This window comes from Symphodus melops (assembly GCF_947650265.1).
Source record: "Symphodus melops genome assembly, chromosome: 2".
In the NCBI taxonomy this organism is placed as follows: Eukaryota; Metazoa; Chordata; class Actinopteri; order Labriformes; family Labridae; genus Symphodus; species Symphodus melops.
Genome location: NC_136692.1, coordinates 15,429,892 through 15,443,378, shown reverse-complemented (window position 1 = coordinate 15,443,378; position 13,487 = coordinate 15,429,892). Strand labels below are relative to the sequence as shown.

At 39.0% G+C, this 13,487-nt stretch overlaps 1 protein-coding gene across 1 annotated transcript in view; it reads left to right on the top strand.

The window, feature by feature from the left end:
- mgat3b (beta-1,4-mannosyl-glycoprotein 4-beta-N-acetylglucosaminyltransferase b) overlaps positions 1 to 13,487 on the top strand; it is a 57,110-nt gene that overhangs the window by 10,252 nt on the left and 33,371 nt on the right. The gene's annotated exons all lie outside the window — the stretch shown is intronic.

Sequence of the window (13,487 nt, the reverse complement as noted above, 5' to 3'; positions counted from 1 at the left end):
TGTATTAATAGAGACAGTAAGAGCTAGATCATTGTCACAGTGTGTGCTCCTAGGCTGTGGTTGTTTCTTGGGTTTTTATAGCATCTTTATGCATCTTGTGTTTTTATCCTGACATTGACAAGTGCCAGCTGTCAGCCTGTAGAGATCAGATCACTATCGGGGCTATCTTGGACTCTCACAGTTTAACAAGGATCTCATAAAACTATCTCACAGGTTTCAAGAGACCTCATCAAACCTGATGGTCTACACAGACATGATATACTCTGGTTAATGTGTTTGTGAACTGCAACAAAGCAACAGCAGTTGTGTCATGAGAGATATTGGGTCTATTTTAGCTGAGATACGACTTGGTCTTAACTGCGAGAAGTCTTCAAAGGAAATGTATTATGAGCAAAGGAACATATTTTTGATGACCTCGTTTGCTTTAAAACACAGTGCAAACATTGTTTTGTTTTTTTGCTTGGTGTAATGTCATTTCCTGAAATATGTTTACTTTATGCTGTACAATGCTACATAAACAATACACTACAATATGCTTGAATTTCCCTCGGGATCAATAAAGTATCTAGCTATCTAGCTATGTTATGCTACGAGACCTTATTTTAAGTTGGGTTGCATTATGTTACGCTACGTTATGTTACGCTACGTTATGTTACGCTACGTTATGTTACGCTACGTTATGTTACGCTACGTTATGTTACGCTACGTTATGTTACGCTACGTTATGTTACGCTACGTTATGTTATGCTACGTTATGTTATGCTACGTTATGTTATGCTACGTTACGTTATGCTACTCTACGTTATGTTTCATAGAGACCGAAGCTTCAGCTTTCATATGCTTAAAAATAAACTCTCTTCCTGTTACGATTTAAGGTTTAACTTTTACAGCCACACCAGCATAGTTTCTCAATATTTTACTAGTGAATGATTGCATTTGACAGTGGCTTTTACCCATTGTTTCATTTTCTTGAGAAGATCTTTTAAAAAGATTCAGGCTGATTGTTTTCAATGGGTTTATCCTTCTGAATACCTCCTCCACAGTCTGTCGCACTCATACACAAAGAAAAGGGGGCTTTGAGCTGGGTCTCATAGGGGCAGTAGTTGTGCTGATGGAGTATGGATTTCTTGTATGTGCAGGTCAAACTGAGTGTGTCTGGGCTCTTTGTCGGCGTGGATGAAGAGCTCTCCACACACCAGTGCTGTGTCAAGAGCAGGACAGACATCACAACCTTTGCTCTTTCCCTTCCATCTCTCTCATCTTTCTGCTCACTCTTCTGCTGTGTGGATGGTGCTCCTCTTTTCTAAATAAGGCATTTTCTCCCTGCATGAACCCCCCTTACTCTCACAAACTGCTGCTGTGTCGTACTTTTGTCAGACAGCCAAGCCTAGTTTACCACCGGGCCAAAATAGAAGCCTTTAGTATCTCTCTCTCCCTCTCTCCCCTTTCTTCTCTATTTCCTGCTTTCTCTCTCACCCTCTCTCCTGTTCCTTCCTCCCCCACTTAGTCCCCCCAGTGTCACCTTACAGTCATATCCCCGCAGTGCTGAGACCTCAGGAGACCCACCAAGCAGAGAGAGAAAAATGGATCTGACCTGTGCTCGACCCAGCATGTGTGTTTATCCAGCTACAGTGCCGGGTCATACCACTGCAGCACTGTTTATGGGGGTGTGTCTTGTGCTGGTTAGAAATAAAGCAGGAGTCATGCCTGGGTCAGAGATGAATATGCAGACATTTCTTAGTGTGGTTAGTCTATGTGGAGTACCATGTGGCTTGTGTTTGTGCAAAGATGGGCAAACAGTTCAATTAAAGAAGATAGTCTTTCTGTCTTTGGTGGGAGCATCATCTCAGTTGTTCCCCGGTCATCAGCAGCTTTGACTTAATGTAGGCTGGAAAAAGTAGAGCCTTGCTTTATAAGTGAACCACTACATGGTTCATTTATGAAAATCTAGTTTTCTTGGTCAGTATATCACATGCTGAATAACTATATATACCGTAAATTCCGTACTATTGAGCGCACCTGGATATAAGCCGCACCGGCTAAAAATAAGTAAATAAATGTATTTGTACATATATAAGCCGCACTTGATTATAAGCCGCAGGTGTCCACGCTATAACAAGAGCTATTTACACAGACGTAGGCTACCGGTAACATCCGCAAATACTGTAGCGTCCGTACGGACGTTAAAGGACGACGAGAGCGTTCAAATAATAATTTTTAATAACCCGATCACTGTCGGCCGTGACCACGCCGTTTACAGCAGAGAACAACACATAACTTGCCGCAACAATCCAACTCTCTCCCCCAGCGTTCTCTCATACAGCCACTCGACACGTTCTCGCTGGTGCATTCACTGACTCTCCACATAATCGGAATTATGAACACATTATCAACTACTGACTTTACAACATGAACCGTTACAATACGAAGCCTAGCCGACGGTGTCTGTAACACGGCTGATGAAAAAGATGACCGTAATATATTTCACAAGAAAAAGTCCATCCATTCACTGCCTCAGAATGACTTCATTACTCACTTCCTCAGTCTCTGTTGTCGCTGTCAGTGTCATCTTAACGTACAGCAGCTCTGTTAGCTTCTTTGACAGCCAGGTCGATCGCCTTTAACTTGAAAGCTGCATCATATGTATTTCTCCGTGTGTTTTCCATCATGAGGGTGCGTGCATGAAGCGCAAAATGACTGATATTAAGATCCGACGTGACGAAGTCAAATGTTTTTGCGGCAGAAGCTCATTGTCCCCCATAAAAAATCCATGCATTAGCCGCACCGGAGTAGAAGCCGCAGTGCTCGAAGTGTGAGAAAAAAGTAGCGGCTTATAGTCCGGAATTTACGGTAACTGTTTCAATTGACTAATTTTACCATCAACACTAAGCTGAAGACTACAGTTTTGTTCATTAGCAAAAAAAAACCTGTGTACCAGGTTAAAAATATGGGCTTCATTTGGCTGAACAAAAGTGTTTTGACAGGGTTTCAGCTATACATTTCAAGTCATGTTACAGACTACAGAGCTATATAGAAGATATAAAGGCTTAAAAATGGACTCTTTCCAAAGGGAAAAAAATCCATTTATTATCCATACCGCTTGTCCCATTTGGGCTTGTTGGATGTTGGGGGCTGGACCCCTTCCCAGCTGTACTGCAAAATAATAATAATAATAATGATTATTCTTTTTACATTTGAAAGCATTGGACTTCAGGTTCAGATTTGTATGAAAAAGCCAATTTGGAATGTGGGGAATTGGGATAGGTTTTTTTTTTTATAAACAAAGGACCTGATTTACTGAAGGTCAGCGTGTCTTAAAACGTGTGGAAACTTCATACCGCCAGCAAAAAATGTGCTGTCTGATCTGCTACGACACGTGAGGATTGCATCTTTCATATGAGCAAAACAACACATTGTCCTTTAAGTATTTGTTTCTAGTATGATTAGATTCAAGTATAATGCCTAATTTAAGACCCTTTCTTTTTAAGAGAAAAGTTGCTAACTTAAGTGGACAACTAACCTTTATAAAAGAGTCAGCCAAAAATTGTTTGAAAACTTTTAAGAAAAGTTATAAAAAAAAAACTCAGAAAGAATAATCTGACAAAGTCTTTTAAAATTCAAGTAAAAATCAGTAAAAGTAAGATGTTAAAAGTTAACAAAAAGATCAAAAGTTTAAACCCGAGCTTGGAGACACGATTTTTCAAAGGTTTCCGTCTCAGAGACTAAGTTCCAAAAACGGAATTTAAGAATCAGAGGGATCTGGAGCCTTTAGCAAAAGCAAAGAGCCTCCTGATCAGCTTTTCACAGCCTTTATAGCTGATATGAATAGTTGTGTGATTTTGCTCAATTCATGTCGCTCTCTCGCCGACCTGAATGAAAGGCAAACAAAAGGCAAACGAATGGATGAAAAATGAAAAACAGTTGTGATTATATCATGTAGGGATGAGATAATAAATGGATTAAATAATAATAAAAGAAACAAACGTAAATATAGTAAAAACAAAGTCTTTCTGATCTTTCTAGATAGCATAAGGGCATTAGTGCTGGACAGAGGTAATGGTTTCTATGGTAGTGTCTTGTCATTTTTGTTGCATACAGTCTTTTATAACATGTGACTTATGAAGGCATTTAAGAAATAATAGACGTAGAGGAAAGAGAAAAGGGAATCTGGAGTGATCAGTGGAATCCAAGTTGAAGGCTACAGACTTCAGACAGAAGGAGAAGAAGAGGAAGCTGTAGGTGTGATTATGAGTCATTAAAGGATAACGAAAGAAGTTTGCACATTCCACATGTTTCCTAAGAATGACTGATTCAGTCCATGTTTTACTTTTCGCTTTGGCTGTTGAATTAAACCTTCGTCACCAAAACTGTTTTTGGTAGTGGAGGTGAGAAACGTACAGAAGTGAGAGAAGAGTAATGGAAGAGGAGAGACAAGTGTTTGTGTTTGGATGGGTGGAAAGAGCAAGAGAGGAAAGGGAAAGACATTTTCATCAGGATTATCCTGCAGCAGAGAATCTCATCTGGGAAAGTGGCCCAGTGCTTACTGAGCACACACGGATACACAAATACACACAGCCTCAAGAAGGTTTTTAGGTTGCATTCTAAACCATGCTGCCGCCCCCAGTCTTTTATTTGCATGTGGATATTTAATTTGAAACGTATTTGCATGATGACAGGGCTAAAGGTTAACACAGTCGTCAAAGGCAGAATCACGAGTGCTAAACCATTTCATGTGTTGTTCAGATACCTGATTTTTCTTTTTACTAAAGATGAGAGAGAGTTCTAGAAACATAAACATTATGACAATCATTATAAACACTAACTCCGTAACACAAGAAATGGTGTTATATTTGCTTCCTCCTCTTACTATCAACAGCTTTGCTTGTCAACCATTTTATTTGTACATCTTTATTTAAAAAAAACAAAAAACATTTGAGACTCAGTTTGAAAATGAATGTAGTAGAGCGACAATATTTGGCAGACAAATCAACTGTAAGCTACCTTTAAAAACAACACTTCTTGCAGGTTTCAGCTTGAAACATTTAGGCCTTTTCAGTTTGATTTGACATTTCACATACCGATGCATAATTGGAATTCGGTTGAAAATAACCAGCAATATCCATAATGAACACAACATTAGTTGCACCCTTATTCATCTGAAGGTAAATGAATACCTCTCGTTGCCAACAGTCTATATATGGAGGTGATAAAGAAAGCTTTCATGCACACTTGCTACCAGTTTTATAACACCCATTGGGTTTTAACTTCGTCACACATGCTGCTATAAACCATCCTCAACACTGTTATATGACCTTGGTTAATTATTTCCACAGGTAGTTCACTTCACATTGAGAGATGTGAATCCCTACTGGAAGCTGAGTCGATTTTAAAACACAGGGTGTGATAACACAGACGCACCGGGATGCAATGCACAGCCACAGCCTTGGCCTGGCTCATCTTATTTCTTTGGCCGTTTGCTCCAAATAAAAGAACTGACCATCTCAGTCAGCCAAAACACAATCAAATGTTCCCTCCTCCACCACATCTTATCTCAGGATTCTTGATATTTTAGTTGCTGCTTTAGGTGTGATTTAGTTTTCAAGGCTCATTTGTGAAAAGTTGAATGGAAACAGAAAGCTTAAATGCTCTTTCAGGCCATCAATTACATCTAAACAGATGTGTGCATATTTGTCGTCAACGACTAAAGATGTTTTATAAACTATGAGCCCACTTTAGATTGATAGAAATAAGCACACAGATTGTCAGACAGTTCCTTTAATTTGTTGAAGTCTGGTTTCAATGACACCCCAGATGTGGATCTACTTTTTGAAATAAATATAACTTCTCAGAAGCAGTTAGTCATTTTAGTTTTTGTAAATATAGAGAGTTAGGTTTTGCCCTGCACTATACTGTATGTACCATGAGAAATAGATAACCAGAACGACAGACCCCCCTGTTGTTAGGATTCACACTCTTTCCCACATGTCAAAAACTCATATTTCCTTTGACCTATAGCTCAAGGATAAGGATTTATTTCTTTCATCAGTGGAGTAAAGATTAATACACGTAGTAATAGCTTTGGTTTCATGACAGCTGACAGAATGAGTGTGTCAGAGACCAGGGTCAACGTAACGCTCCGCCTGAGATGAGTGAGTTGACACTGGGCCAAACTAAAACATTTTCTTTGTGTTTTTGTTCAGGTTGTTTTTAAGTGTCGCAATCAGCTGTCTTTAGTTTTAAGTTTTGTGACTGTACAGGGGGGCTGGTAGCCTTGTTATCACATTAACACATCTGCGGTGAGACATGCTGGGAAGCAAAAGGTTTAGTGTCATCATGAAGGATGCACAAGATGGCCATTGAACTGGAGGGCTGATTTAGACTTAGAGAGAGTGAAATGTGGTGGTTGAAATACTATAATGTTCATTTGTTCTTTATACTAAGAGAAAACATAACTGAATGGTTCAGAGTTTCATTGAGCAACTGGTCTGTAAAAATGCCGCTCCAAACCATGAATTGATTTTATGATATTTTGCTGCTTATTACAGGCTGTAAAGCAAGCTCGTAAAGGTGTTGTCTGTAAGTCCCCTTCTTTCATTTGTTGTAATCACCTGAGGCCTGGATTAGATTTAGTCAAAAAGCTGTAAATGTAGGAGCTGTGTGTGTGTGTGTGTGTGTGTGTGTGTGTGTGTGTGTGTGTGTGTGTGTGTGTGTGTGTGTGTGTGTGTGTGTGTGTTTGTGTTTGTGTGTGCGCGTGTGTGTGTGTGTTTGTGTATGAGAGAAAAGGAGGGAGAGAATGAATGATGCATTTTAATTAGAACTGTGGGATGTGAAAATATTCATCATATCATACCTCCTCATGGCATCATGCTGTTACCAACATAGCTTCGTTATTGTTTGTTTGTGTGCCCGTGTTTGTGTTGTGTCCCTGCCAGGTGCCTTTTCCTCAATAAATGGCTTACACACACACACACACACACACACACACACATGCGCACAACAATATATTTTGATAAGTTGCACACCATCATAGGTAGAGTCCACTGTGCAGGTGATAAGATAAGAGCCACCACCTCTCATATTAAACAAGCACAGGGGAGTGTTCATGACCTTTGAGCCTTGCTTTAGCACAGACAACTGCTTCTTAGACAAGAAGTGAAGCCACAGCAACAGCAGAAATAAACGTGTTCTATCAATAGTGCATTTCTGCACACCGTACTGGGGATTCTTTCAAAACTATTTTAATGATATTGAAGAAAGAGTTATGTGTACATTATGCATAATTAAGGCCATAGCTTAGATGAGTGACAGGTGGTCTAATCTAGATGTATTCCAGTAGGCTTAAGATGTGGATCAGTTCTTCTTTTTTATACCTGTGTTGATTGATCTCATTAAAAAGAAAATAAATCAGTAAATAAAAACAACAGATTCATTTTGTTCCACCAACTACTTTTAACCACTGCTATATGTAGAGCGACTGTACTGTTGCCAAGCAACTCAATCTTTCTCCACGGTTACCACAGACCGGCAACTTAGTGTGTTGTCTATTTATCTTTTATGTACATTATATCAGAATCTGCTGAATGATTCACGGATACAAGCTTTAGTTGACTCTCACATAAGAAAGTAAAAGCCTCCTCCAGTCTGTCAGTTCAGTCAGGAAAGTTGGAGTTGCGTTTGTTGTCGTTAAAATTTCTTTAAATCAAATGGTGTACCAATGATTACTTTTTTATGACATATACTTTGACATATACTAACACACTATAAACATACCCCACATATATTCCAAGAAAACGGTTGTGGTTCTGTTACTGGTTACCCTGTGATCAGCACCACTTACAGTACATATCACCTTTCATCTAAGTAGCATTTAACTTTTCTGTCACTAGCCGAACAATAAGAACCCATATAAGTGTACCACACCTTGCTGCTCTTCCAGCCTCACAGTCAGACGTTGACCACACAGTGTTCCTTGTCAGTGTTTCGCTTTACTGCTGCTGCATTGTTGTGAAAAGGTTGTGTAAGCAGACCTCTCTCTCTCTCTCAGCGGCTCTAATACCTGCGAGACAAAGAAGAGCTGAAATGTTTCACTGAAAGACGCCTATTCTCTGTTTGTGATGAAAGGTCATGTGAGAGCTCAGGTGTGTTCAGGACTTTGTTTGTTTAAGGTTACATGTAACACAATTGAGCTAGTTCACATTTAACAGCTGTGTAAGATGACAGGTTGGTCTAACACACCTTTACATACAATGCCAGTAACCTATAAACCTTGGTAGATTGGTTGCAACTTCAATAATGTGTAAAGATCATGTTATACATGCTTCAACAAAGTTAACGCTGCAGGTGACAACTATATGCTTCTTAGGTAACTGAATGCAGGATGTGACATCATTCAATGGCATTCAACCCTTTGTGAATGTAAATATATGTCACCTGGTCATTGTTGTGAAAGAAATCTGAGATCCTAAACTTTAAGTAACTCTAACTAGTTCAAAGAAAGTATCTAAAACATGCTAAGCACACAGTTTAAAAAAAACAGTTTATATTAATAATCATTTTGTAACTACCAATTTATTTAACTTATATTTACTAATATCCTAAATTGTAAATTGTATTTTCAAAGATTTTATAAAAAATCCTGCACTGACCTGTTGTGTAAGAAATTATTTGACAAACATACTCTACCGAGACATCATTAATGTCTTATCAGAGCATAATCTATAATATACTCAATAATGATGTTAGAGGGGCTTAAAGGAACAGCTATAAATGAATTGGAGAAGATTGAAAACATTAAACATTTGAAAATTAGAGAAGGAAAGGAGCAAGGCAATGGTCGATAAGAGAGAGAGAATGAATGTCTTGCAAGAAGAAGGAAGTGTTTAGTAATCTTTAGAAAGGCAGAAGGACAAGGAACAGCCACCGAAAGCACTTTATATGAATCCATTAGAGTTGGGAATAAAACTGATTTTGGTGAAAAATGAGAAGCTAAATCAAAAGCTACTCTCTGCTATTTGCTAAAGCTAGCTCGTGGTCTCACTAGAACACCAAATGGAGCAGCAAGAAATTCAGCTAGTCTCAGAGACAACTGATGTAGATCCTGAAGTATGTACCCTTCAAAAATAGACTTTGAATCATGAATCCATAACTGTTTTGAATCAACAGATTTTGAATCAAATCGTGTCTCCAAGAATCTAAATCTTATCGAATCATGAGAAAGAGTCCCAGCTCTGGGAATAATTAGGTCTGTTGAAGAATGTTAAGCCAGGAAGGTAAAAGTTTAGTTTAGGTGTTAGGCCACCAAGAGGGAAGGAAGTGGAGGATGGAGAAAGGTAAGCAAAGAGGTTGGCCCATGTTATACAGAGCGCTTGTTATACAGAGCGCTTGGTGTAAAGCTCGGGGAATCCTTGTTCCCAAGGTGAAAGACTTGTAAGGTTTTTCCAGTTTCTTTCTATATCTGTCCTTAATTTAGAGGTATGATTTAGCAATACATATTCTAATGGATACAGAAAGCATGAATCCTAAAAAAAGGATGCAAAAAACATACTTGACACCACTTTCAGTCAGCTAATATAGACGAAAGAGATTTACATTTCTTATTTTTAAATCCAGCAAATGCATATGGTTCAGTACCACACAGCCTCATTTGGAGTGCTTTTGACTTTGTTGACTTCGTCAAAGCATACTTTCAAGACATTAAAATATGAGTAAGAGTAAGTAATCCAGGTTTCACAAAAGATTAGTAGAAGCTAGAAATATGCATCTGGCAGGATGTAATATTCCCCCACTAGCGTTCGCAAAGAAAGTAAATATTAGATATTCAAAATGGGTGGCAGTTTGGAGTCTGAAAGGCTACGAATCAGGGCCTACATGGATGGCATGACACTGGTGACATGACAGTGGCATGTACAAAAAGGTTGCTAAAAAGGTGAAAAAAAAAGAAAAAAAAAAGGTGCCAGGATGAGTATGTCAAGAGGCACCTCAGGGTTCAGAGTGAACTGCTGAAGTTTCTTGTAGATGAGAATGAAAACTATCCATAAGGGAACAGTCAGTAAAGAGTAATTGTGATTTGTCATCTGGCCTTTTTTCAAGCTTTTCACAACCTTCCACTTTTGTTGCTACTGTCCCATCTTTTCTGAGACATTTATACATGATGGCAATGATGTTGGCATCAAATTGAAATAATTGAGCTTGTAATTTTCCAAACACAATGACTATCGGTTTCAACATTCAAAAATCGTCTTTGTGCTTTTTTTTTTAGAACAAATGTTGTGTTTCAGTGCTCTGCAAATCGTAACCCTCTGTTTCTTTTTACATTCTACACAGTGACCCACCTTTTTTTGGAAAAGTTCTTGCAGGGTTTCCAGTGAGAAGAGGATGTACGTTAACAAAGCCATGCTAGCGTCTTTGTGAGGCTATAGGCTACTTAAACAAAGCAAGGCAGGCCAGGTGCTGGGGTCAGTCTGCTAACATTGACAAGGCTAATATAATTATAATAAACTGGTATACTGCTGGTTTTGTTTCAAATCCTTAGTTTATGGTGTCTTTATTTTGTTGGTGGCTTAAAAATAAAAGTAGGAGGAGAATCCAAGCCTAGCCAGGGACTGTGGTTGCAAATTAGCCATGGCTATAGACAATAAAGGGACTGTTCTTTAAAAAGGCTCTCTATTGATGAACTACTTACTTTCCATGGGTACATTGCTTTAACCATGATGGGATTCAATGAGTATTTCTTTTCCCTTGCAAGATTGCACTTACATGCAGAAATGCCACAGACTGCCATTTAGTCTACATTTGCAGGCACTCAGTTTAGGAAGGCAGAAATAAACACAATAGAGATGAATGTAAGTGGATGAACAATCTGTTTGAGTGGTGCCACCGAAAATACAACCAGAGTATAAGAAACGCTGCCTACTCTGAGAAAATGAGTGAGTGGGACAAGTATTTTATTGTTTCTACCGTTCTAGCAAATCTTCTTAAGAGGTTTGGGAACAAATTATATAAATTCAAGCAATGCATTTGTTTGTTTAAGGTTAGAATCTCCTTGGTACAACAAGCTATGATCCAGCTTTTGAAATGGATCTGTTGACTATTCGGGTTGCAACCTTTCAGGTCAGTGTTGATCATTTTTCCCATGAAACGCCTGCCGCTGCTTGTCAACTTAGCGTTCAGCAACTACAGCATGAAATGTTATACTGAGAGAAATAATGAAGCCATAGCTCATGCTGTCAGAGGGGATTACAGCTCTACCGCTGCTTCTCAACATGTTCTCATATCTCTATAGGATTTTTAATGTATGAAAGTGAGGCGTATTATCATGCATCAGTCGTGAGCTTAAAAGGCAATACGATTTTCAGTTGAAGATGCAACATGGCAAATAACCACACGCGAAAGGTCTCATATAATTCACAAGCTGGCATAGCGTTTACTCATGATGGTATGACATCAATGTAATGACAAATGAAAGACAAATCTATTGAGGATTATGCGAGTGTGAGTGTGTGACTCATAATGAAAACACACGCATGCTCCCACCTCCTCACGGAGATGTGATGCAGCACTATTCTGGAAACAGGAGGTGGCTACAGACTTGAATGGGCTTCATTGTGTTCCAACAGCACTATCTAGGAGACAGAGACAGACTCATACTGTATACGATATTCTGGTCCCAGGCTATGATTGACCCCCCAATGCTCTCTCTCTCTCTCTCTCTCTCTCTCTCTCTCTCTCTCTCTCTCTCTCCCTCTTCCTCTCTTGCACACACACACACACACACACACACACACACACACACACACACACACACACACACACACACAATGAGAAGCACTGCAGTGGATTGAACAGCCATCTTGTTCTCCATTAAGCGCTGCATATTAACACTGTTTGTCGACATAACCTTCTGGTCGCCTCTCAAACTTCATTTACACCTGAAACTTTGAAAGGCCAAATGCAGGCTGGTCCACATTCTTTTGCAAATAAAGGATGAGGCTTGATTTTCTTGTCACGTACTATCCATGACCACGGCAACATAATTGACATTTTGGCACAAAAGATAGCAGCAAGAGTCGAACTCTGGAAAATAAGGCTGTCAAAATGTTCAACTCACTTCAAATACTCTTGGATGAAACTTTTGTTTCAGATACAGTCTCTGTTTTAAAAATACTGAAAATTTGTTTTGATCTAAAAAAGACCTCAAGATGGATGAATATCTTTGAAAGCTGTTACTGTAATCTGTGTCTTAAGACTGATCTTCTTACGTTTCCTGTTTGGAAGCATTTTGATTTTTGATCAATTCAGTCATGTAGGTCCATAGTCGGTTTGTGAAGCTGGAACAAATATTTACTTCTTTGGCTTTTGTATTGTGAATCCTGTATGCTTTTGTTGACTCAGTTGTGCAAATCGGCTGCACAACATTTCCATACTGTATTGTTTTACTTACTAAGCAGAAAACAAAACAAAAAAAGGTGTGACTAAAATCAGAGCTAAAACATTGGTGTTTTTTTTACAAGCTAAAATGTTTTACTTTAAGGTCATTTTGTTCTGATATGGTGATTGTGAGCAGGAGAGACAGGTGTTTTTCATTTTTCAGCGCTGCACTGATGGCAAGTCAACGTGATAAAAATCATAGACAAACACATTCACATGCTCACATACTCGCTCTACTGGCTCTGTTAGATCTGTCTTTTCTCTCACATGCAGACTGTAGTCTCTGACACTCCTGTATCTGTGTCACACGGAAACAAGGGCTCCCTCTTTGCTCTCGCTCACACTGTACCGCACAATCAGCATAGATGTGACACCCAGTGTAACAGGACTGGAATATAAATCAGGAAATGGGCAGATAAAAGCCTGCAGGCACGTAGAAGTGTTCAAACTTCAGCTGTATCAACACAAATAAAGGACACATATTTAGCCTGCACACACATCACTTTGAATGTGGGAAAAAACCTATGTGGTTGCTGTGTGGTTGCCGAAATCTTTCATAATCAAACCCAAGCAGAACAAATGGTTCTAACTTCCTCTTCGATTAAAGACCAACTTCTTATTTTCTTGCAACAATTCACTTTTTCATCAACTGAGATGTGGTTTTCTCATAGAATTCAATACAAAAGGACTGCTACTACCATGAAGCCAATGGGAAAAAATATGTAGGTTGAAAGCACTTACGCATTGGTTTCATTTTCTTTATTAGCAGCAAACACACACTCACACTTGCACACACTCACTTGCACTCACACAAAGTTTCCTCTCTTCTTTTCTCACTTCGTGTCACCCCCTGCGTCGCTCTACCTATTTTTGTTTCCTCCTTCTCTTAAAGTGACTGGTGCTGTGTCATGCTGTCTCTCTGCACGAATCCGCCATTACTGCCAATCAGCTGTGGCACATTTTTTTTTGTTTTGTTTTCTTAATCACAGAGTCAATTTTGATTAAAGGTTTTAAATATTATTATACAAGTGTGTTTTTGCTCTTCTATTAACCTTTACTGC